General features: G+C 36.9%; 1 long non-coding RNA gene and 1 pseudogene across 1 annotated transcript in view; both read left to right on the top strand.

Moving 5' to 3' along the window:
- Positions 1–26,740, top strand: part of LOC132360660 (uncharacterized) — a 398,216-nt gene that overhangs the window by 65,003 nt on the left and 306,473 nt on the right. The gene's annotated exons all lie outside the window — the stretch shown is intronic.
- Positions 34–8,191, top strand: LOC132360837 (protein tyrosine phosphatase type IVA 1-like; annotated as a pseudogene).

Genomic DNA, 26,740 nt, shown 5'->3' with positions numbered 1-26,740 from the left:
ATCCATACTCTATGCTCCTGTTGTGATACCATGATGGCTGTGATGGATGGTGAGTAATGAAATTAACTTGCAATGTACACATAACCCAAGAGTTTTACATAATAACATAATATTTAAAGACTGTTCCTAAGGAATGAGCAGTACTTCAACTATTTAAGGGTTTCATTTTCATGTAAGACTGAAACTCCAATCAGCTTTTCAAATAAAAATGACTAGAGGAAAAAACCCCAAATTTTGTCTTAAGGACCTAGTGTTGTTAAAAACATTTTTATTTGCATCTTGATGTTTTCTATTCCCTTAGGCAGAAATAAGATCAAGATTATGGAAATTGAATAGTCATCAGGATCACATTATAGCCTGTTAATATTAAGCAGCCAAAATGTCCTCTTTCACCTGTTATAATGACTGCATTACTCCAATGAGATACTTGTGCTAAGTGATAGATATAATGAAATCTTCAATTTCAGGTCTTTTATGGGGGCAAAGAAGTTAACTGTATAATGGAAAAACTCTTCAGAGCAGAAGGTCATGTTTTTCACTCCAAGGTCATACCATTTAGCATAATTGATTTAAAATATCTCTTGTTTTAATTGGCAACGGTCAGAAAAGGGGAATAACTGAGCAGAACAGAGAGAAGCCTTCATCTATAGGGAAGCTAGATTATTAGAAGTCGAGTTATTGTTTTAGAAGGGCAGAAAGGACAAAAACAAGATGGTTAAGACACCCTAGTGCCATGTTATTTGGTGCTTAAAAGTCCATGATTTAGCTATCCAAATTAATTCTATGGTACTTTCATCCCAAGATGAGAATTGTATTCCTGAAAAATTTGCGTAGGAGACTTAGAGTTTGTGGTTAAGAAACAAGACCTTGTTTAGCAAGCATGATTAAAATAAGCCAAATTCATCGTGGCAGTTTTAAAATATAGCCCCCAATTCATTGAGAAGTGGGGTGTATATTTCCCCCTCCCCTTGAATTTGGGAGAATTTGTGACTACAAGAGAAATGATGGTAAGTGACTTTTTGAGCTAGGTCACAAAAGGAAATAAGACTACTGTCTCGCTCACTGGAGTACTTGTACAAGAGCCCTGAGGTTGCCATGCTGTAGAAGTCCATAGAGCCCACACAAAATCACAGGGACAAGCCTGAGACTGAGTGAGAGAGCCCTAGCAGGTGCCAGCTGCTCCAGCCCCCTTCTCTTCCAGCTCCAGCTACCATCCAAGTGCAACCTCATGAAAGACACCAAGGCAGAATATACTGCCATGCTCTTTAGGAATTCTTGACCTGCAGAAATTGTGAAACATAACAAAAATGATTGCTATGTTAAGCCATTAAGCTTTGAGTTAATTTTTCATGCAGTAACAGAGAAAAAGAACATAATTTAGTATCTGGAATTGTACTGTATCTATAACACAAACCTAAAACAGCTGACATTGGCTTTGGACTCCAGTGGTGAGCAGGATTTGAGTGGACTTGAGGAGTCCATAAATAGAAGCTAGATAGGCCTCAAGGAGATTGTTAGTGACGACTTAAAGGAAATTAAGAAAAATGTTATTTGAAGCTGGAGGAAAGGAGATTCATTTCATGTAGTGCAGAATGTTTTGCAAAACTCTTAATTATGGAAATATTAAAAATAGAAAATGTACCTCATGAACTGATAGATCTAGCTAAGATTTTTGTGCAGAATATTGGAAGTATAAGCTCTTTTAGCCATGTATGATAAGTTATAGTTATAAACAGATGAACCACAAAAAGGAATTACTCATTTTTCAAGCATAATTTGGAAGAAAGATAAAGGATCCAGGGCTTTCTGGGTGTTAAGATAAAATCATTTCTCAGTGCCAGTCTCTCCAGATGGCAAAAATAAAATAATATAACGTTTAAATTAAGAAATAGCTTCAGGACAAAGACCAAATCCTGGGTGGGTCTATAAGATTCCTTGTTAAGACCTCAGAAAAATTTAACTGTGTCACATAAATCCTTTCAAACAGAAAAAAAAGGCTTCTAAAGATTTTAAGGGCATCCCTGGCAGACTACACCCCCTCACTGGTAAACAGTAGGTCCCTAAGAATCTTAGGAGTGTTTTCCCATAGAAGCCTCGCAGGGAACTCAAGGTAGAAAAGTGTTTATCTTGAAAAGATTTGTGGGTTTGATCTCTGTCTAAAAGAATCAGTTATAAATTGCTACACAGAAAGCCCATATCATTTTTAATGTAATTGTGTTAGTGTGGACAGAATGGGACAAAGGCAACACAAAATGCAAAAGAGCATTTGGATCTTTGAGTCTCTACAGACAGGAGACAGTCTGAGAAAATAACTCAGTTGCATACACAACCTCCTTTTTATGGGAAAGGAAGGATAACTCAAGTGGCAGAACAACAATCCAATAAGATGGAACCAAGAACTCTGAAGAGTCAGTCCCAGGTTGCAGAACTGGCTCCTAATCAAGGAACTGCAAACATGTGTCTGACTGGGTTTCAAAATTGCTGTGTATCAGTGAACTTTGGGCCTCCGATTTCCACCTCCCCTTTCCTTTTGAATAGTTGTTCCTATAGCACTTATCCTATGCCTACTGATTGAGAGAAACCACCCCTGAGGAGATGCATCCAAGGAAACTAATCCAGGGGCCCTCGTGCCCTTCTGTAATGAGGTCTTGGGCCTCAGCCCTGAGCCTGAGGCTGCAATGAGATCAAACTTGTGGAGGCTATCAGGAGGGAGTGACTGTATTTTGAATGTGGGAATAATGCAAATAATTTTGGACCAAAGTGCAAATTGTGGAGGTTTAAGAATATGACCTCATATTATTTGGCACTCCATTATTGCAAAATAATGGCTATATTCCCTGTGTTGTACAATATATCCTAGTAGCTTATCTATTTTATACATAGTAGTTTATACTTCTTAATCCCCTAATCCTAACTTGCCCCTTCCCCCTTCCCTCTCCCCACTGGTAACCACTAGTTTGTTCTCTATATCTGTGAGTCTGTTTCTTTTTGGTTATATTCACTACTTTGTTTCATTTTTTGGATTTCACATATAAGTGATTTCATATAGTATTTGTCTTTCCCTGTCTGACTTATTTTACTTAGCAAAATACCCTCCAAGTCCATCCATGTTCTGGCAAATGGCAAAATTTCATTCTTTTCATGGCTGAGTAGTATTTTATCATGTGTGTGTGTTGGGGGGACATATTCTTTATCCAATCATCTGTTGATGGGCACTTAGGTTGCTTCCATATCTTGTCAATTGTAAATAATACTACTATGAACATTGGGGTGCATGTATCTATTTGAATTAGTGTTTTTGAGGTTTATTGGGTATATACCCAGGAGAGGAATTGCTGAGTCATATGGTAGTTCTACTTTTAGTTTTTTGAGAAACCACCATACTGTTTTTCATAGTGGCTGCACTTCCCACCAACAGTGTACTAGGGTTTCCTCTTTTCCATATACTCACCAACACTTGTTATTTGTATTCTTGTTGATCATAGCCATTCTGACAGGTGTGAGTTGATATCTCATTGTGGTATTAATTTGCATTTCTCTGATCATTAACAGTGTTGAGCATCTTTTCATGTGCCTGTTGTCCATCTGTATGTCTTACTTGGGAAAATGTCTCTTTTGGTCTCTGTGCATTTCTTTAATTTTTTAAGATTTTTTTTGATGTGGACCATTTTTAAAATTTTTATTGAATTTGTTACAGTATTGCTTCTGTGTTATGTTTTGGTATTTTGGCCACGAGGCATGTGGAATCTTAGCTCCCCAAATAGGGATTGAACCTGCACCCCCTGCATTGGAAGGTGAAGTCTTAAACATTGGACTGCAAGGAAGTCCCCCCATTCTTAATCAGGTTTTTTTTGTGTGTGTGTATTGAGTCATATTAGCTGTTTAGATAGTTTGGCTATTAACCTCTTATCGGTAATATCATTTGCAAATATTTTCTCCCATTCAGTAGGTTGTCTTTTCATTTTGTTGATGGTGTCCTTTGATGCACAAAAGCTTTTAAGTTTAATCAGATCCCATTTGTTTATTTTTGCTTTTATTTCCTTTGCTTTAGGAGACAGGTCCAAAAACTATTGCTATAATTTTTGTCAGAGTGTTCTGCCTATGTTTCCTTTTGGGAGTTTTATGATTTCTGCTTTTATATTTAGATCTTCAATCCATTTAGAGTTAGTTTTGTATATGGTGTTAGAGAATGATCTAATCTCATTCTTTTACATGTATCTGTCCAGTTTTCCCAGCACTGCTTATTGAAGAGACTGTCTTTTCTCCATTGTATATTCTTGCCTCTTTTGACACAGTTTAATTGACCATAACTGCATGGGTTTACCTCTGGGTTGTCTCTTCTTTTCCAGTGATCTATGTGTCTGTTTTTGTGTTAGTACCATACTGTTTTGATTACTGTAGCTTTGTAGTACAGTCTGAAGTCAAGGAGCATGATTCCTCTAGCTCTGTTCTTCTTTCTCAATATTGTTTTGGCTATTTGAGGTCTTTTGTGTTTCCATACAAATATTTAAATTAGTTTTCCTAGTTCTGTGAAAAATGCCCTTGGTATTTTGATAGGGATAATAAGAGCTCATTTAATTAAGAGACTACCAATTATATTGTACATATCTTAAATTAGAAATGCTAATTATTATCCAATTATTTTTATTTATCATACATTGCTCACTAAAACTGTTTCAACGTGATTCTGTAAATCCTTTTTGTATCTTTGTAGAAATATACAAATCATAGGTATATTTTAAAAGTTTGTTATTAATATTTTTTATTGGAGTATAGTTGATTTACAAGGTTGTGTTACTTTCTGCTATACAGCAAAGTGAGTCAGTTATACATACACATATATCCACTCTTTTTTAGATTCTATTTCCATATAGGTCATTACATAGATACATTTTAGTGTATGTAGTTCTCCATGCAAATACTTAGCACATTTGTTTCTGACTTCCTCATTTGGATACATTAATGACTGACTCAGGTTACAGGTCTCAGAGATAGTAATTTAGAGGTTGTTAATGGAAAAGCCATTAAAATATTTACAAGTTGTATCCCAATAGAAATGTTCTGAATTTCAAGTATACTAGAACTGAAATCCTGGGAAATGAGAGATAGTCATACAGAAGTTTGTTTGTTGCATGAGCTAGACTTTTGCCAAAGAGAAATCCAAAGTTACAAAGAGATTGATGAATCATGTCTAATAAAGTTTCAAAAGTTTATCTCTATAAATTGTGAAAACTAGGATCCCTAAACCTCAATAGCGTTGAACAGCCCATATCTATCCACCTTTTCCCCCGAGCAAAAGAGGGGATAGATATGAGATGGCTGTCTCAGAGGCATGCAGGGATGAAAGGGGATGCAGCTCTGGAGGGGTTGGGGAGTGGCTAAACTCTCCCTGGAGAAGTGGGATATATATGCTTTCAGGCTAATATGGTACAGTAAATGTGTTTCTTAAAATGTATCTGCCCCATTTTGAAATGGTGTGATAGCAGGTGATGTTGGTCTGTCTCCCTGAGGGACAAATGGGAAGAGGCAAGAGAAAAACACTCCTGATGGTGCTACTTCATCAGGGACTCTAAAGAGTCAGTGTGCAGAATGTAACAGAAAAGTGTCAGCATAGCAGTGAGAAGAGTAATGTGGTTGGTGGGTGCAGTCCAGAGAACTAGGGTAAGTGTGATGTTTGTGAGGTTAGCATGAAGCTGTGGGAAAAAGGAGGATTTCTGAAATCCTTCCCACCTCAGCAGAAAGAGTATCTGGAGTGGGATGAGAGGAGGAGGAGGAAAAAAACAAGTTGCTAAAGAATAGGGAATACTTTTATCCCCCTGACTTTCTTGTCGGTTTAGGAAACTCTATGACACTAACACGTAGAGAAAATAAGTGTTTTTCCTTCTTCCTGTCTTAACTGAACTAGAGGAATGGATAGAAAATCCACGGGAAAAACAAAGGGAAAAGCTTGGGAAACCATCCACCAAGATCACAAGTCCTTTAACATCAAAATTCACAGTTATCCCTTACTGATGTAACTGAAAGTTAGTGAGGAGACTTGCTTTCCTGTTTGATGAGTAGTTATTTTAAGTTCCCCTTATTCTTTTTTTCTATTATTCTACTGTGCCTTAGATGTATATAGCAATTTATGTCCACAGAGCTCAAAATATTACACGAGTTATCTCATTTATCTTCAATCCCTGGAATTTTATACCCATGTGAAATTTTCCTAGTCAGATTCTATAAATTCAAAGGTATAAATTTGGGTACATTTTACCCAAGGGGCTTTTAGATGTTGAGATCTGTCAGGGGCTATTTTTAGACTAGAGGGAATGCAGCATTTCTAAAAATAAGGATTTCATCGACTAGAGCCCTGTGCATTGCTGAAAGCAGCCTTTTGAGTAGAATCATCAGCAGGAATTCGATAATCCGCTGACCCTCTCTCTTGGGAGTTGGTAAGTGAGGCAGGTAGCTCCAAAGTTAAAGGCATATTCTGCCCTATATTTTTGTACTGATGGCACAAAGAAATGGGTATATCAATTTTAAGATGGCCTCTAAAGATAGCTGTATACTACAATTGGATTCCAATTAGCAAGAAGGAAGCTAAATATGTTAGAAAGAGTTTGGACCTTCATGAGAATCCATGCTTTAACTCTTACCAGCCCTCTTTAAAAAGAGACAGAAGTAGGAAATCATGCATCTTAGAGTTATGCCAAGGGACCTGAATTGCTAGAGCACAGGGCAAATGTGGTGAGGATGAGTGGTAATTGAAGACGGAGAGGTAGGCTGTGGCCAGACAATATATGGCATGATGAAAATTCTGGATTTTATTCTGTAACAAGGGAAGTTAGCGGAGAGTTTTCAGCCAGGAAGTTCTGGTCTACCCATTGGAAAGAGAGACTAGAGTAATCCTGAGAAAGAGCTAAGAGACATTTCTGCCCAGCCCCACGTACATCCTTACATTTCTCCATGCAAAACATACATAAACATCCTGCCTCTATCCATTAAGTCTCTTGGCTAAATAGGTTCTGTTCATAAATTTTGTCATTAAATGTGCTTTTGAATTCCCTCATTTCCCAGCTTTCCCTTCTTTGAATAAAAGTTAATCTTTGAGCCTCAGCATGCATGTTGGCTCCCTCTGCTCTGGGCCAACTTAGCACCAGGCTCTCCTCAGGGCCTCTCACTGCATGGTAGATCCTGATGCCCCACCACCACCTGTGTCCCTGCCACCTACGGCCCAGCTGTATGATTAGACCACAGCCTTTAATGAGTATTCCTTTCTTGGCCACATTTATGGAGTTTCTGACAGCCAGTGGAGATTCTTCCAGGCGCAGCTGGCCTCTCTGGAGACAAGTGAAATATAGAAATTCATCACTATTTCACCAAGAAACCCCACTACGAGCATTTAACCTGGACAGAGTGTTGAATTGAAATCTGCAGAATATTTGCAATGAGTTCTGACCTAGATGGGATAAAACTCAGTGTGCTTCCTATCCACTGCCGCAGTATTACTGGATTGAAAGATTGCAGCTTCTTGTTAGGAAGTTCACTTCATTTCCTATTACTTCCAGCTTCACACTCAAAGCACTGAGAATTTCAAGTGGAGTATATTAAAATAGAACAGTTTCTTTATGTCATTTCTATATTCAATTAAAAAAATTTTTTTCATAACCTTATTGGATGTTTTTAACTAAATTAACATAGCTTGAATAAACCTTCCAGATCCTGTGGAAGTCTCATACGAGAACATGAGATTTCCTATTACATTCAGTCTAACCAATGCAACCTTAAACATTTTATGGAGAAATTTAAGAAGTAGGGAGTTATCACAACAGGATAGCACTGCCCTTGTGAAGGAAGAAGGCATCCATGTTCACAAGTGGCCTTTTGATGATGGTGCCCCGCCATCCAGCCAGATTGTTGGTGACTGGTTAAGTCTTGTAAAAAATTAAGTTTTGTGAAAAACACGGTTGTTGTGTTGCTACTGAGTTGCAGGTCTTAGCAGAGCTCCAGTGTTTGTCGTCCTGGTATTAACAGAAGGTGGAATGAAATATGAAGATGCAGTGCAGTTCATAAGACAAAAGTAGTGTGCAGCTTTTAACAGCAAGGAACTTTTGTATATGAAGAAATATTATGCTAAAATATGGATGTGCTTCAAAACTCCAATGACCTTAGAAACAACTATTATAGTCAACAAAACCAGGATGCCTGATGCTGTTGACTTAGAAGTGGAACTTGAGACAGGTCCTAATTTGCCGTTCATACTAGCCAACATGGTGGCTTAGTGAGCAAGTCTAATGAAGCTTCCATAGCAGGCTGTAAAGTAGTTTTACCAGATCACAAGCTTGGCATAATTATAATCTCTATGTTTCAATTACAGTCAACCTATTTGGATGCTTAATGAAAGATTCTCATTGTTCAGCATTTAAAATGTACTTATTTTTTGTACCAAATGGAATGTGCCTTTCCTGAAATCATGCAGAATTATGTTGTCTTTAAATTGATTCTTATCCAGAATCTTATCCAAGTATAAAACAATTAGGGATATCAGGTGCCAAAACATCCAACACAATACTTGTATATTTTTACTATCATGCAAAACTGAAATCCCAGGAACTATCAACATTCTAGTACTTATGTGGTTCATTTCTTCAGTCATTTCAAACACTGAAAGTAGGGCCTATACGGTTATTTGCCTGCTCAATTTATGTTTACATCTCTCGTATTTGTACCAGTCCACATTAGGTTTGTACAACCATTGGTATTTACTGAATTTTTACCAAATCTTATGTTGATTATTTAACACCTTCATATGCATCTCCTTTTATGTTCTTTTTTTATATATATAAATTTCTTTCTTTCTTTCTTGATTTATTTTTGGCTGTATTGGGTCTTTCGTGCTGTGCACAGGCTTTCTCTAGTTGTAGTGAGCGGGGGCTACTCTTCATTGTGGTGTGCGGGCTTCTCATTGTGGTGGCTTCCCTTTGTTGCAGAGCACGGGCTCTAGGTGTGCGGGCTTCAGTAGTAGTGGCAGGCAGGCTCAGTAGTTGTGGCTCACGGGCTCCAGAGTGCAGGCTCAGTAGTTGTGGCGCACAGGCTTAGTTGCTCCGCGGCATGTGGGATCTTCCTGGACTAGGGATTGAACCCGTGTCCCCTGCCTTGGCAGGCAGATTCTTAACCACTGCGCCACCAGGGAAATCCTCCTTTTATGTTCTTATGGAAAATCTCCATTTTGAAAATCTACGTTGTACAGAAGCACATGTTTTTAATGACTCCAGACAAAAATACCTTACAGCCTATCTTTGTACTTTATGGCACAACTTAACAGGGAGGGTCTGAAAAAATCAGTGGGAGGGGATATTAAATATTTTTCATAAAATGTTGCCTTTGTCTTGTATAGAACATGTAGGATATATCCTTTAATTTAGTGAATATTTTTAAAAGGTAGGATGCTTTATCATGCTTAAAATAATTTTCAATTATCAAATTTCTGAAATTCTTATAATTTTCTTATGAACACTGGAAGTTGCTCACCAACTATTATTCTTCTTTGAAGTGTTACTTTTTTGCCTTCTCTTCCCAACCTCTCTTGCAAAAAACAGTGGGTTTCTGCTAATGAATTGAGTAGACATCTAATAATTTATATGTCTTTTGCATTGTGCAACCAAATATTTGGATACTTGGTCATTGGTTTTTGTTTTTTGTTGTTAACTGATAAAATTATGATGCATATTAATGTTATTTCAACCATATATTTATACTGTCTGGGAAAGTGTTGTTAGAGTTCTGTGGAAGATATCATTTGTCAGTGTTCACCAGCTTGTAAAAACCCTAGTGTAAGAGCTGAAACATCTAAATAAATAATAACATGCAAAATATAAAATAAAATAAAATGTAAAGAGAGCTACTCTTTGCACCTTATTACAGTGAAGCACCCAAGTTTATTCAAGAATTTTATTTTAACCTCCCATCCAGGGCTTGACCCCCATGGACATGTCCTCTCTAAGGCAAATGTTTTTTATCTCCTTTTTCCTATTACAACTTCCTATCATGTCTCTTATACTCTAAATGCTCAGCTCTCTGATACTGATGGAATAATCCTTTCTAAGGTTTCAAATTCTTGTTTTCTTTCTGTGTTTCCTTTTAGATAGTTTCTCTTGTTATGTCTTCAAGTTCACTAATCTTTTTTTCTGTAATGCCTAATCTGTTTTTAGTCCACCCCATGTACTTTTCATTATGTGCTTGTAGTTTTCATCTATCCAAATTTGATTTGCAACTTCTTCCATGCCTCAATATCTAGAATGCAGTTAAAATAACTGTTTTAATATCTTTATCTGCTAATTTTAGTAATTATATTGGTTCTGGATCTGTTTTGCCATTTTTCTCCTCATTATTGGTATTTATATGTGTTTTCCCATGCCTGGTATTTTTGATTGGATATCATTTATTGTGAATTTTGCCTCAGTGGGTATTGCATATTTTTGTGTTCCTATAAGTTTTCTTGAGCTTTGTTTTGGAATGCAGTTAATTTATTGGTAACACTTTGATTGTTTTAGGTTCTCTTTTTAAGATTTATTAGGTTGCAACCACAGTATTGTTTAGTGTAGGACTAACTAGTCCCCAATACTGAAGCAAGATGCTTCTGACTCCTTTACATGATACTCTGTGAAGTGAGGTATTTTCCAACCTGGAAGATGGGAACAGGCATTATTCATGGTCCTATATGAGTGACACATTCTGTTCCCTCTAATTCTTTCAGTTAGCTCTTTTCCCAGCCTCAGGTAATTCCCTCCCATGCATATTTTAATTAAGACTCTAGGTTGAAACACTGAAGACTGACCTTATGCAGATTTTTGGAGTTCTTTCTCTGTGCTGCTCTCCCTTTTTGTTCATTTTTGTGAACTGTAGTTTCTTTAGTTTCCTGGATTCTCAGTTCCATTTCAATTCGAGTTCTGTAGGTAAAGTGACCAACTGTCCTAGTTATCCCAGAATTTGGGTGGAAGGGGATCATGGGATGCAGATCTTTCACGTTTAAAATTGGATAAATCTTAGGCAAATTGGAACAAGTTGGTCACCCTCTGCCCTGTTTTCCCCCCTGTGGTGTTACAGCCTGGAAACTCTCTCAAAATAATAAAATGGAGAACCTATAGGATAACCTCTTTGTTCGAGTGTCTTGGGGGTCACCATCCTGCATTGCCTGAAATCCAGGGTCTTAAAAACCATTGTCCCATATTTTGTCTGTTTATTTTTTTCTCCTTTGATTGTTTCAAATGGGATGGTGAATCTTCCATTTTGGCTGGAACTGAAACTCATTCTCTCTTGATTTCAGTCTATCAGGTTTTCTTCACCATCTCTCCCCTGAAAGTGCCCTAATTAGAAGTCACCAATGGGCTGGATGCTGCAAAAGTCCAATGAACAGTTTTCAGGTTCATTTTACTCAACCAATCAGCTGTAGTTAACACTCGATTACTAATTTTCTTTGAAACAACTTTTTCAGTTCGCTACCAGGATAAAATTATCTTGGTTTTCCTTTAACAAGTTACTCCTTCTTAGTCTCCTTTGCTGAATCATCCTTATGTCCCCAACCTCTAAATGTTATAGTGCCCTGGGCCTTAGTCCTAGGACATCTCCCTGTTTCCCTCTACATTCATTCCCCAGGTGATCTCATCAAGTCTCAAAGTTTTATATATCTTTAAACACAAACTCCTAATTTATATCTCTAGCTTTCCAAAATTGTGTACTTAAGTGCCTACTCAAAAGTTACACATAGAGGGACGTCCCTGGTGGTGCAGTGGTTAAGAATCAGCCTGTCAATGCAGGGGACGTGGGTTCAAGCCCTGGTCTGGGAAGATCCCACATGCCGCAGAGCAGCTAAGCCCGTGCGCCAAACCTATTAAACCTGCACTCTGGAGCTCACGTGCCACAACTACTGAAGGCTGCGTGCCTAGAGCCCGTGCTCCACAACAAGAGAAGTCACCGCAATGTGAAACCTGTGCACCGCAGTGAAGAGTAGCCCTTGCTCGCCACAACTAGAGAAAACCTGCACTCAGAAATGAAGACCCAACACAGCCAAAAATAAATAAATAAATAAATTAATTAATTAAAAAAAGAAGGAAATGATGACAGAGGACACAAGTGCCTTTGAAAAATAATTTACACATGGAGAAGGTATCTCAAACTTAATATTTCCAAAACTGAACTCTTAATTCCCCCAAGTCCCTGAACCTGTTACTTTCAGATCCATCTTATTCTTAGTAAATGGCAACTCTGTTCTTCTGATTGCTTAGGCCAAAGTCTTGCCATCATCTTTGACTACTTTTTCACACTTCTAATCCATCAGCAAATCTAGGCAGTTTTGTTTTCTCACTATCTTTACCTGCTTACATCCTATCCAAGTCATCATCATCTCTCACTTGCATTATTGCAAGAGCCCCTAGCTAGTCTCTCTGCTCACACACCTGTGTGTATTTTTCTGGTGGCTTCCAAATTATTAATTTCAAATTGTGAACTGAATTGTGTTACTCCTCTGCTTAAAATTCTGCAGTGTCTTCCATATCACTCATATTAAGACATAGTCTTTACTTTGACCTTCATGGGACTTTATGCCCTAACCAAATATTATAAGGACAACCACCCTTCCTTTTTCTCTACTCCATCTACAATGACCTCCATATTTTCTTCAAATATGTAAAGCATATTCCTGCCTTCAGATCTTTGACCACTGTAACTCACTCTTCCTGGAGTGCCTCCCCTGAGATGGGTGACTCACTCCATTATTTCCTCCAGATCTTGCCTCAAATGTCACCTTATCAGAGGATTTTCCCTGACCATCTAATATGAAAGCACATTCTCCAACACAGTCCCCACCATCTCCCTTAATTATTTTCTTATATTTTTCTTCATAGTACATATTATTGTCTGACATGCTTCTTGCACTGGGTTATTCCAAGAGAACAGGGATGTTGTTTGCAGAGACATGCCTAGTACCGGCACACAATGGATACTCAATAGGTATATGTTAGGTGAATAAATGAGTGAGTGAAACTCTGTAGTTATGGACATTTCTTATTTAGGACATTAAACAACGTAGCTGATTTAAAGTGAGCACTGATTACCAGGTAACTTTTCAGATTGAATGTAGAAGCATTCTTCTGAGGCTCTCTCAAGTATGCTTGTAAGATATCAGTTAGTTAAGCCTTATATGTATATGTCTTTTTTTTTTTATTGGAACATCATAGGATATAAATCAATTCAAAGAATCATCATACATAAGGACTTTCTTCTCATAATTTTAAGGAAAGGAAAAATCTTCCTTCAGCTGAATAAAGTTTAAACTTTAAGTTTCCAGGGGGTGAAAAAGATATTATTGACAGCTATCTTCTAATGTTTTGATTAGAGCAAAATGGTCCAGTTCCTTCCAAAAGCGTTATTCACCTGGACACATGATGACAGTATTTCAATGACACAAAAATCATACATTTTCCTCATTCAGTTTCAAGCAGAAAACGAAGTTTCACTTTTTCAGAAAAAACAGCCGCATAAACTGGATTCCATTCCTTTTATTTCCAAAAATATCCTTTCAATTTAGGTCTTACAGTTTATGAAACATTAAGTTTAAATGTTTGTTATTATTTTTTGGTTAATGAAAATCTTCCTCCTCAATTTTAGCAATAGAATTTTTTACCAAGACAATATTTTACAATATTTTAACAACTGTTCTCTGGACCAGGAATTATATGGTTTCTTCTGTTGTAATGGGTGATTTTTGCTGCATCTCACTTAGAGGTGGTCTCAGGAACTGCTTATAAGGGATGACAGGTTCAACTACCTACTTACATACACTTTCACATCTACAGGAGAATTTTCAGAGTAAAAGATATTTTTGCCTTTTATATAAGTATTTATAGATATGCCTACTCTTTTGTAGAAAAATATATATGGTATATTTCAAAGTCATAGAAGGAGATAATAATATTACAGCATATATATATATATATATATATATATATATATATATATATATACACACACATATAGTTGACTGAGAAGCTGATTAAAATTAAAATTTAGTTCATTGTAAGGAATCATCATAATCTCAAAATTATAAGTAAAAGTCACTTTAATATGGAATTATTTTACTTTTAGAAACCCTATTCTTATCTAACATTTAATTTTATCTCCATCTAAATCTTGTGAGGAAGCTAGCATAAGATATCATTATTCCTATCTTACTGATAAAAAAACATGTTCAGCTAGGAAAAGTGATTCTCCCAAGGCTTCATAATTAGTCCCTACTCTTTACAAATGATTATGGAACATGTTTTTCTGGTATGTAATATGCAGAAGGAGTAAGCAAAGGGAAGACGAGAACATAACAGTAGATGTCAGGATCTTTTTTTTTTTTTAATTTTTATTTTATTTGGAGAACAGTTAATTAACAATGTTGTGTTAGTTTCAGGTGTACAGCAGAGTGATTCAGTTATATATGTACGTGTATCTATTCTTTTTCAAATTCTTCTCCCATTTAAGTTGTTACATAATATTGAACAGAGTTCCTTATGCTGTACAGTAGGTCCTTGTTGGTTATCCATTTTATTTTATTTTATTTTACTTTATTTTATTTAATTTTTTAACATCTTTATTGGAGTATAATTGCTTTACAATGGTGTGTTAGTTTCTCCTTCATAACAAAGTGAATGAGCTATACATATACATATATCCCCATACCGCCTCCCTCTTGTGTCTCCCTCCCACCCTCCCTATCCCACCCCTCTAGGTGAACACAAAGCACCGAGTTGATCTCCTTGTGCTATGTGGCTGCTTTCCACTAGCTATCTATTTTACATTTGGTAGTGTATATATGTCCATGCCACTCTCTCACTTCGTCCCAGGTTACACTTCCCCCTCCTCGTGTCCCAAAGTCCATTCTCTACATCTGCATCTTTATTCCTGTCCTGCCCCGAGGTTCTTCAGAATGAATTTTTTTTTTTTTTGATTCCATATATATGTGTTAGTATACGGTATTTGTTTCTCTCTTTCTGACTTACTTCACTCTTTATGACAGTCTTTAGTTCCACCCACCTCACTACAAATAACTCAATTTCATTTCTTTTTATGGCTGAGTAATATTCCATTGTATATATGTGCCACATCTTCTTTATCCATGCATCTGTCAACGGACACTTAGGTTGCTTCCATATCCTGGCTATTGTAAATAGAGCTGCAATGAACATTGTGATATATGATGCTTTTAAATTATGGTTTTCTCAGGTTATATGCCCAGTAGTGGGATTGCTGGGTAATATGGTAGTTCTATTTTTAGTTTTTTAAGGAACCTCCATACTGTTCTCCATAGTGGCTGTATCAATTTACATTCCCACCAGCAGTGCAAGAGGGTTCCTTTTTCTCCACACCCGCTCCAGCATTTGTTGTTTGTAGATTTTTTGATGATGGTCATGATGACCGGTATGAGGTGATACCTCAATGTAGTTTTGATCTGCATTTCTCTAATTATTAGTGATGTGGAGCATCCTTTGATGTGTTTGTTGGCAATCTCTATATCTTCTTTGGAGAAATGTCTCTTTAGTCTTCTGTCCATTTTTGAATTTGGTTGTTTGTTTTTTTTGATATTGAGCTGAATGAGTTGATTATATATTTTGGAGATTAATCCTTTGTCAGTTGCTTCATTTGCAAATATTTTCTCTCCCACTCTGAGCGTTGATATTCACCTTCTTTATGGTTTCCTTTGCTGTGCAAAAGCTTTTAAGTTTCATTAGGTCTCATTTGTTTATTTTTATTTTTATTTCTATTTCTCTGGGAGGTGGGTCAGAAAGGATATTGCTGTGATTTTTGTCACAGAGTGTTCTGTCTATGTTTTCCTCTAAGAGTTTTATAGTATCTGACCTTACATTTAGGTCTTTAATCCATTTTGAGTTTATTTTTGTGTATAGTGTTAGGCAGTGTTCTAATTTCATTCTTTTACATGTAGCTGTCCAGTTTTCCCAGCACCAATTATTGAAGAGGCTGTCTTTGATCCATTGTATATTCTTGCCTCCTTTATCAAAGACACAGTGACCATATGTGCGTGGGTTTATCTCTGGGTTTCTATCTTGTTCCATTGATCTATATTTCTGTTTTTGTGCCAGTACCATATTGTCTTGATTACTGTGGCTTTGTAGTATAGTCTGATGTCCAAGAGCCAGATTCCTCCAGCTCCTTTCTCAAGATTGCTTTGGCTATTCGGGATCTTTTGTGTTTCCATACAAATTGTGAAATTTTTTATTCTTGTTCTGTGAAAAATGCAATTGGTAGTTTGATAGGGATTGCATTGAATCTGTAGATTGCTTTGGGTGGTATAGTCATTTTCACAATGTTGATTCTTCCAATCCAAAAACATGGTATATCGCTCCATCGGTTTGTATCATCTTTAATTCCTTTCATCAGTGTCTTATAGTTTTCTGAGTACAGGTCTTTTGTCTCCTTAGGTAGGTTTATTCCTAGGTATTTTATTCTTGTTGTTGCAATGGTAAATGGAAGTGTTTCCTTAATTTCTCTTTCAGATTTTTCATCATTAGTGTATAAGAATGCAAGAGATTTCTGTGCATTACCTGCTACTCTACCAAATTAATTGATTGGCTCTAGTAGTTTTCTGGTAGCATCTTTATGATTCTCTATGTATACTATCTGCAAACAGTGACAGTTTTACTGCTTCTTTTCTGATTTGGATTCCTTTTATTTCTTTTTCTTCTCTGATTGCTTTGCCTAAAACTTCCAAAACTATGTTGAATAATAATGGTAAGAGTGGGCAACCTTGTCTTGTTACTGATTTTAGTTGAAATGGTTTCAGTTTTTCACCATTGAAAATGATGTTGGCTGTGGATTTCTCACATATGGCTTTTATTATGTTGAGGTAAGTTCCCTCAATGGCTACATTCTGGAGGACTTTTATCATAAATAGGTGTTGAATTATGTCAAAAGCTTTTTGGGCATCTATTGAGATGATCATATGCTTTTTCTCCTTCAATATGTTAATGTGGTTTATCACATTGATTGATTTCTGTATATTGAAGAATCTTTGCATTCCTGGGATAAACCCCACTTGATCATGGTGTATGATCCTTTTAATGTTCTGATGGATTCTGCTTGCTAGTATTTTGGTGAGGATTTTTGCAACTATGTTCATCAGGGATATTGGCCTGTAGTTTTCTTTCTTTGTGACATCTTTGTCTGGTTTTGGTATCAGGGTGATGGTGGCCTCGTAGAATGGGTTTAGGAGTGTTACACCCTCTGCTATATTTTGGAAGAGTTTGAGAAGGATAGGTGTTAGCTCTTCTCTAAATGTTTGATAGAATTCACCTGTGAAGCCATCTGGTCCTGGACTTTTGTTTGTTGGAAGATTTTTAATCACAGTTTCAATTTCAGAGCTTGTGATTTGTCTGTTCATCTTTTATATTTCTTCCCGGTTCCTTCTCAGAAGGTTGTGCTTTTCTAAGAATTTGTCCATTTCTTCCAGGTTGTCCATTATATTGGCATATAGTTGCTTGCAGTAATCTCTCATGATCCTTTGTATTTCTGCACTGTCAGTCCTTACTTCTTCTTTTTCATTTCTAATTCTATTGATTAGAGTCTTCTCCCTTTTTTTCTTGATGAATCTGGCTAGTGGTTTATCAATTTTGTTTATCTTCTCAAAGAACCAGCTTTTAGTTTTATTGATCTTAGCTACTGTGTCCTTCATTTCTTATTCATTTATTTCTTATCTGATCTTTATGATTTCTTTCCTTCTGCTAACTTTGGGGTTTTTTTGTCTTTCTCTAATTGCTTTAGCTGTAAGGTTAGGTTGTTTATTTGAGATGTTTCTTTTTTCTTGAGGTAGGATTGTATTGCTATAAACTTCCCTCTTAGAACTGCTTTTGCTGCATCCCATAGATTATGGATCATCGTATTTCATTGTCATTTGCTTCTAGGTGTTTTTTAATTTTCTCTTTGATTTCTTCAGTGATCTCTTGGTTATTTAGTAACATATTGTTTAGCCTCCATGTGTTTGTATTTTTTACAGATTTTTTCCTGTAATTGATATCTAGTCTAAAGCATTGTCATCAGAAAAGATACTTGATACGATTTCCATTTTCTTACCTTTACCAAGGCTTGATTTGTTACCCCAGATATGATCTTTCCTGGAGAATGTTCCATAAGCACTTGAGAAGAAAATGTATTCTGTTGTTTTTAGATGGAATGTCCTATAAATATCAATTAGGTCCATCTTGTTTAATGTCTCATTTAAAGCTTGTGTTTCCTTATTTATTTTCTGTCTGGATGATCTGTCCATTGGTGAAAGTGGGGTGTTAAAATCCCCTACTATTGTTGTGTTACTGTCGATTTCCCCTTTTATGGCTGTTAGCATTTGCCTTAGGTATTGAGATGCTCCTATGTTGGGTGAATAAATATTTACAACTGTTATATCTTCTACTTGGATTGATCCCTTGATCATTATGTAGTGTCCTTCTTTGTCTCTTGTAATAGTCTTTATTTTAAAGTCTACTTTGTCTGATATGAGAATTGCTACTCCAGCTTTCTTTTGATTTCCATTTGCATGGAATATCTTTTTCCATCCCCTCATTTTCAGTCTGTATGTGTCCCTAAGTCTGAAGTGGGTCTCTTGTAGGAAGTATATATATGGGTCTTGTTTTTGTATCCATTCAGCAAGTCTATATCTTTTGGCTGGAGCATTTAATCCATTTACATTTATGGTAATTATCAATATGTATATTCTTATTACCATTTTCTTAATTGTTTTGGGTTTGTTTTTTTAGGGCTTTTCCTTCCCTTGTGTCTCCTGCTTAGAGAAGTTCCTTTAGCATTGGTTGTAAAGCTGGTTTGGCGGTGCTGAATTCTCTTAACTTTTGCTTGTCTGTAACAGTTTTAATTTATCCATCGAATTTGAATGAGATCCTTGCTGGGTAGAGTAATCTTGGTTGTAGGTTTTTGCCTTTCATCACTTTAAATATGTCCTGCCATTCCCTTTGGGCTTGCAGAGTTTCTACTGAAAGATCAGCTGTTAACCTTATAGGGATTCCCTTGTATGTTATTGGTTGCTTTTTCCTTGCTGCTTTTAATATTTTTTCTTTGTATTTAATTTTTGATAGTTTGATTATATGTGTCTTTGCATGTTTCTCCTTAGATTTATTCTGTAAGGGACTCTCTGTGCTTCCTGGACTTGAATGACTATTTCCTTTCTCATATTCAGGAAGTTTTCAACTACAATCTCTTAAAATATTTTCCCAGTTCCTTTTTTATTCTCTTCTTCTTCTGGGACCCCTATAATGCGAATGTTGTTGCATTTAATATTGTCCCAGACGTCTCTGAGAATGTCCTCAGTTCTTTTCTTTCCTTTTTTTTTTTAATTCTTCTCTGTGGTCATTATTTCCACGATTTTATCTTGCAGATCACTTCTCTGTTCTTCTGCCTCAGTTATTCTGCTATTAATTCCTTCTAGAGTATTTTTAATTTCATTTATTGTGTTGTTCATCATTGTTCATTTGCTCTTTAGTTCTTCTAGGTCCTTGTTAAACGTTTTTTGTATTTTCTCCATTCTATTTCCAAGCTTTTGGATCATCTTTACTATCATTACTCTGAATTCTTTTTCAGGTAGACTGCCTATTTCCTATTCATTTGTTTGTTCTGGTGGGTTTTTACCTTGCTCCTTCATCTGCTTTGTATTTCTCTGTCTTCTCATTTTGCTTAACTTACTGTCTTTGGGGTCTCCTTTTCACAGGCTGCTTGTTCGTAGTTCCTGTTGTTTTTGGTGTTTGCCCCCAGTGGGTATGGTTGGTTCCATTGCTTTTGTAGGTTTCCTGGTGGAGGGGACTGGTGCCTGTGTTCTGGTGGATGAGGCTGGATCTTGTCTTTCTGGTGGTCAGGACTGCGTCTGGTGGTGAGTTTTGAGGTGTCTGTGAACTTCTTAAGTTATTAGGCAGCCTGTCTGCTCAGGGGTGAGATTGTGTTCCTGTCTTGCTAGTTGTTTGGTAGGGTGTCTAGCACTGTAGCTTGCTGGTCGTTGAGTGGAGCTGGGTCTTAGCATTGAGATGGATATTTCTCAGAGAGTTTTCACCATTTGATATAACGTGGTCCCGGGCGGTCTCTGGTGGATAAATGTCCTGAACTCAGCTCTCCCACCTCAGAGCCTCAGGTCTGACATCTGGCCTGAGCACCAAGACCCTATCAGCCACACAGCTCAGAAGAAAAAGGAGTAAAGAAAAGAAAGAAAGAAAGAAAAATAAAATAAATAGAGTTATTAAAATAAAAAATAAATATTATTAAAAATAAAAGGGTACTAAAAAAAGAAAGAAAAGGGCAGCAAAACCAAAAAGCAAATCCACCAATGATAACAAGCATTAAAAACTATACTAAAACAAACAAACAAACAAAAAAACGGACAGACAGAACCCTTGGACAAGTGGTAAAAGCTATACAGAAAAAAATCACACAGAGAAACATACACATACACATTCATAATAAGAGAAAAAGAAAAGATATATGGGGAGGAACCAAGATGGCGGAGCAGAAGGACGTGCTCTCACTCCCTCTTGCGAAAACACCAGAATCACAGCTAGCTGCTGGACAATCATTCAGCAGGAAGACACTGGAACTCACCCAAAAAGATATCCCACATCCAAAGACAAAGGAGAAGCCACAATGAGATGGTGGGAGGGGCACGATCACATTAAAATCAAATCCCATAACTGGTGGGTGGGTGACTCACAGACTGGAGAACACCACAGAAATCCACCCACTGGAGTGAAGGTTCTGAGCCCCATGTCAGGCTTCCCAACCCACGGGTCCGGCAACGGGAGGAGGAATTCCTAGAGAATCAGACGTTGAAGCCTAGTGGGAATTGATTGCAGGAATTCAACAGGACAGGAGGAAACAGAGACTCCACTCTTGGAGGGCATAAACAAAGTAGTGTGCGCATTGGGACCCAAGGGAAGGAGCAGTGATCCCAGGGGAGACTGAAGCATACCTACCTGCTACTGTTGGAGGGTCTCCTGCAGGGTGGGGGGCGCTGTGGCTCACCGTGGGGACAAGGACACTGGCAGCAGAAGTTCTGGGAAGTGCTCCTTGGTGTGAGCCCTCCCAGAGTCTGTCATTAGCCCCACCAAAGAGCCCAGGTAGGCTCCAGTGTTGGCTTGCCTCAGGCCAAACAACCAACAGGGAGGGAACCCAGCCCCACCCATCAACAGTCAAGAGGATTAAAGTTTTACTGACCTCTGCCCACCAGAGCAAAAGTCAGCTCTACCCACCACCAGTCCCTCCCATCAAGCCTGTCAGGTACCCTCATCCACCACAGGGCAGACAGCAGAAGCAAGAAGAACTACAGTCCTGCAGCCTGTGGAAAAAAAACCACATTTACAGAAAGATAGACAAGATGAAAAGGCAGAGGGCTATGTACCAGATGAAGGAACAAGATAAAACCCCAGAAAAACAACTGAATGAAGTGGAGATAGGTAACCTTCGAGAAAAAGAATTCGGAATAATGATAGTGAAGATGATCCAGGACCTCGGAAAAACAATGGAAGCAAAGATCAAGAAGATGCAAGAAATGTTTAACAAAGACCTAGAAGAATTAAAGAACAAACAAACAGAGATGAACAATACAATAACTGAAATGAAAACTACACTAGAAGGAATCAATAGCAGAATAACTGAGGCAGAAGAACAGATAAGTGACCTGGAAGACAGAATGGTGGAATTCACTGCTGTGGAACAGAATAAGGAAAAAAGAATGAAAAGAAATGAAGACAGCTTAAGAGACCTCTGGAACAACATTAAATGCAACAACATTCACATTATAGGGGTCCCAGAAGGAGAAGAGAGAGAGAAAGAACCCAAGAAAATATTTGAAGAGATTATAGTCAAAAACTTCCTTAACATGGGAAAGGAAATAACCACCCAAGTCCAGGAAGCACAACGAGTCCCATACAGGATAAACCCAAGGAGTAACATGCCGAGACACATAGTAATCAAATTGGCAAAAATTAAAGACAAAGAAAAATCATTGAAAGCAGCAAGGGAAAAACGACAAATAACATACAAGGGAACTCCCATAAGGTTAACAACTGATTTCTCAGCAGAAATTCTACAAGCCAGAAGGGAGTGGCATGATATACTTAAAGTGATGAAAGGGAAAAAGCTACACCCAAGATTACTCTACCTGGCAAGGATCTCATTCAGATTCGATGGAGAAATCAAAAGCTTTACAGACAAGCAAAAGCTAAGAGAATTCAGAACCACCAAACCAGCTCTACAACAAATGCTAAAGGAACTTCTTTAAGTGGGAAACACAAGAGAAGAAAAGGACAAACCAAAAACAATTAAGAAAATAGTAATAAGAACATACATATCATTAATTACCTTAAACGTGAATGAATTAAATGCTCCAACCGAAAGACACAGGCTTGCTGAATGGATACAAAAACAAGACCCATATATATGCTATGTACAAGAGACCCACTTCAGACCTAGGGCCACATACAGACTGAAAGTGAGGGGATGGAAAAAGATATTCCATGCAAATGGAAATCAAAAGAAAGCTGGAGTAGCTATACTCATATCAGATAAAATAGACTTTAAAATAAAGAATGTTAAAGAGACAAGGAAGGACACTACATAATGATCAAGGGATCAATCCGGGAAGAAGATATAACAATTATAAATATATATGCACCCAACATAGGAGCACCTCAATACATAAGGCAACAGCTAACAGATATAAAAGAGGAAATCAACAGTAACACAATAATAGTGGGGGACTTTAACACCTCACTTACACCAATGGGCAGATCATCCAAAATGAAAAAAAATAAGGAAACAGAAGCTTTAAATGACACAATAGACCGGATAGATTTAATTGATATTTATAGGACATTCCATCCAAAAAGAGCAGATTACACTTTCTTCTCAAGTGCGCATGGAACATTCTCCAAGATAGATCACATCTTGGGTCACAAATCAAGCCTCAGTAAATTTAAGAAAATTGAAATCATATCAAGCATCTTTTCTGACCACAACGCTATGAGATTAGAAATGAATTACAGGGAAAAAAACGTAAAAAACACAAACACATGGAGGCTAAACAATACGTTACTAAATAACCAAGAGATCACTGAAGAAATCAAAGAGGAAATCAAAAAATACCTAGAGACAAATGACAATGAAAACACGACAATCCAAAACCTATGGGATGCAGCAAAAGCAGTTCTAAGAGGGAAGTTTATAGCTATACAAGCCTACCTCAAGAAACAAGAAAAATCTCAAGTAAACAATCTAACCTTACACCTAAAGGAACTAGAGAAAGAAGCACAACAAAACCCAAAATTAGCAGAAGGAAAGAAATCATAAAGACCAGAGCAGAAATAAATGAAAGAGAAACAAAAAACAATAGAAAAGATCAATAAAACTAAACGCTGGTTCTTTGAGAAGATAAACAAAATTGATAAACCATTAGTCAGACTCATCAAGAAAAAGAGGGAGAGGACTCAAATCAATAAAATTAGAAATGAAAAAGAAGTTACAACAGACACCACAGAAATACAAAGCATCCTAAGAGACTACTAGAAGCAACTCTATGCCAATAAAATGGACAACCTGGAAGAAATGGACAAATTCTTAGAAAAGCACAACCTTCTGAAAAGGAACTGGGAAGAAATAGAAAATATAAACAGACAAATCACAAGCTCTGAAATTGAAACTGTGATTAAAAATCTTCCAACAAACAGAAGTCCAGGACCAGATGGATTCACAGGTGTATTTTATCAAACATTTAGAGCAGAGCTAACACCCATCCTTCTCAAGCTCTTCCAAAAAATTGTGGAGGAAGGAACACTCCCAAAGTCTTTCTATAAGGCCACCATCACCCTGATACCAAAAGCAGACAAAGATACAACAAAAAAAGAAAATTACAGACCCATACCACTGATGAATATAGATGCAAAAATCCTCAACCTAATACTAGCAAACAGAATCCAACAACACATTAAAAGGATCATACACCACGATCAAGTGGGATTTATCCCAGGGATGCAAGGATTCTTCAATATATGCAAATCAATCAATGTGATACACCATATTAACAAATTGAAGAATAAAAACCATATGATCATCTCAATAGATGCAGAAAAAGCTTTTGACAAAATTCAACACCCATTTCTGATAAAAACTCTCCAGAAAGTGGGCATAGAGGGAACCTACCTCAACATAATAAAGGCCATATACGACAAACCCACAGCAAACATCATTCTCAATGGTGAAAAACTGAAAGCATTTCCTCTAAGATCAGGAATGAGACAAGGATGTCCACTCTCACCACTATTATTCAGCATAGTTTTGGAAGTCCTGGCCATGGCAATCAGAGAAGAAAAAGAAATAAAAGGAATACAAATTGGAAAAGAAGAAGTAAAACTGTCACTGTTTGCAGATGACATGATACTATACATAGAAAATCCTAAAAATGCCACCAGAAAACTGCTAGAGCTAATCAATGAATTTGGTAAAGTTGCAGGATACAAAATTAATGCACAGAAAGCTCTTGCATTCCTATATACTAATAATGAAAAATCTGGAAGAGAAATTATGGAAACACTCCCATTTACCATTGCAACAAAAAGAATAAAATATCTAGGAATAAATCTACCTAGGGAGACAAAAGACCTGTATGCAGAAAACAATGAGACACTGGTGAAAGAAATTAAAGATGATACCAACAGATGGAGAGATATACCATGTTCTTGGATAGGAAGAATCAATATTGTGAAAATGACTATACTACCCAAAGCAATCTACAGATTCAATCCAATCCCTATCAAATTACCAATGGCATTTTTTACGGAACTAGAACAACTCATCTTAAAATTTGTATGGAGACACAAAAGACCCCGAATAGCTAAAGTAGTCTTGAAGGAAAAAAACAGAGCTGGAGGAATCAGACTTCCTGACTTCAGACTATACTACAAAGCTACAGTAATCAAGACAATATGGTACTGGCACAAAAACAGAAACATAGATCAATGGAACAAGATAGAAATCCCAGAGATAAACCCACGTACCTATGGTCAACTAATCTATGACCAAGGAGGCAAAGATATACAGTGGAGAAAAGACAGTCTCTTCAATAAGTGGTGCTGGGAAAACTGGACAGCTACATGTAAAAGAATGAAATTAGAGCAGTCCCTAACACCATACACAAAAATAAACTCTAAATGGATTCAAAACCTAAATGTAAGACTGGACACTATAAAACTCTTAGAGGAAAACATAGGAAGAACACTCTTTGACATAAATCACAGCAAGATCTTTTTTGATCCACCTCCTAGAGTAATGGAATTAAAAACAACAATAAACAAATGGAACCTAATGAAACTTCAAAGCTTTTGCACAGCAAAGGAAACCATAAACAAGACAAAAAGACAACCCTTAGAATGGGAGAAAATTTTTACAAATAAATCAACAGACAAAGGGTTAATTTCCAAAATATATAAACAGCTCATGCAGGTCAATATTAAAGAAATAAACAACCGAATCAAAAAATGGGCAGAAGACCTCAACAGACATTTCTCCAAAGAAGACATACAGATGGCTAAGAAGCACATGAAAAGGTGCTCAACATCACTAATTATTAGAGAAATGCAAATCAAAACTACAATGAGGTATCACCACACACCAGTTAGAATGGGCATCATCAGAAAATCTACAAACAACAAATGCTGGAGAGGGTGTGGAGAAAAGGGAACCCTCTTGCACTGTTGGTGGGAATGTAAATTGATACAGCCACTATGGAGAACAGTATGGAGGTTCCTTAAAAACCTAAAAGTAGCATTACCATATGATCCAGCTATCCCACTACTGGGCATATACCCAGAGAAAACCGTAATTCAAAAAGACACATGCACCCGAATGTTCATTGCAGCACTATTTACAATAACCAGGTCATGGAAGCAACCTAAATGCCCATCGACAGATGAATGGATAAAGAAGAGGTGGTACATATATACAATGGAATATTACTCAGCCATAAAAAGGAACGAAATTGAGTCATTTGTTGAGAAGTGGATGGATCTAGAGACTGTCATACAGAGTGAAGTAAGTCAGAAAGACAAAAACAAATATCGTATATTAACACATGTATGTGGAACCTAGAAAAATGGTACAAATGAACCAGGTTGCAGGGCAGAAGTTGAGACACAGATGTAGAGAACAGACATATGGACACCAAGGGGGGAAAACCGCGGTGGAGTGGGGATGGTGGTGTGCTGAATTGGGTGATTGGTATTGACATGTATACACTGATGTGTATAAAATTGATGACTAATAAGAACCTGCAGTATAAAAAACCAAACAAACAAACAAACAAAAAACAACTAATACTAAACTTTCTTTTGGTTATTTGTATGGAAATATGTTAATATAAATGTTTCAGACATTATATGAAATTTCTAAAAATCTTGTATGTTCTGGTATAATGTTATAAATCCTAATTCTAGTTATTACTTTAAAATGTATATCTCAGAAATAACTAAATTTCCTTGTCAATTGCATTATTATGAACTTTCATCAAATCTTTAACCGTGGTCATTTTTAAGTCTTTTGTCATTTACAGACAGTTCTGGGTGTACTCTGATGCTTTTGCAAATATGTTCCTATAAAAGAGTTTCATCTTCGAGGAATTCATGGAAAAGACTCTGACAAGTACAGGTTTCTGGTAACTGACTAT

Source organism: Balaenoptera ricei, chromosome 2 (genome assembly GCF_028023285.1).
Source record: "Balaenoptera ricei isolate mBalRic1 chromosome 2, mBalRic1.hap2, whole genome shotgun sequence".
Lineage (NCBI taxonomy): Eukaryota > Metazoa > Chordata > Mammalia > Artiodactyla > Balaenopteridae > Balaenoptera > Balaenoptera ricei.
This window is presented reverse-complemented; position numbering and strand designations above follow the sequence as displayed.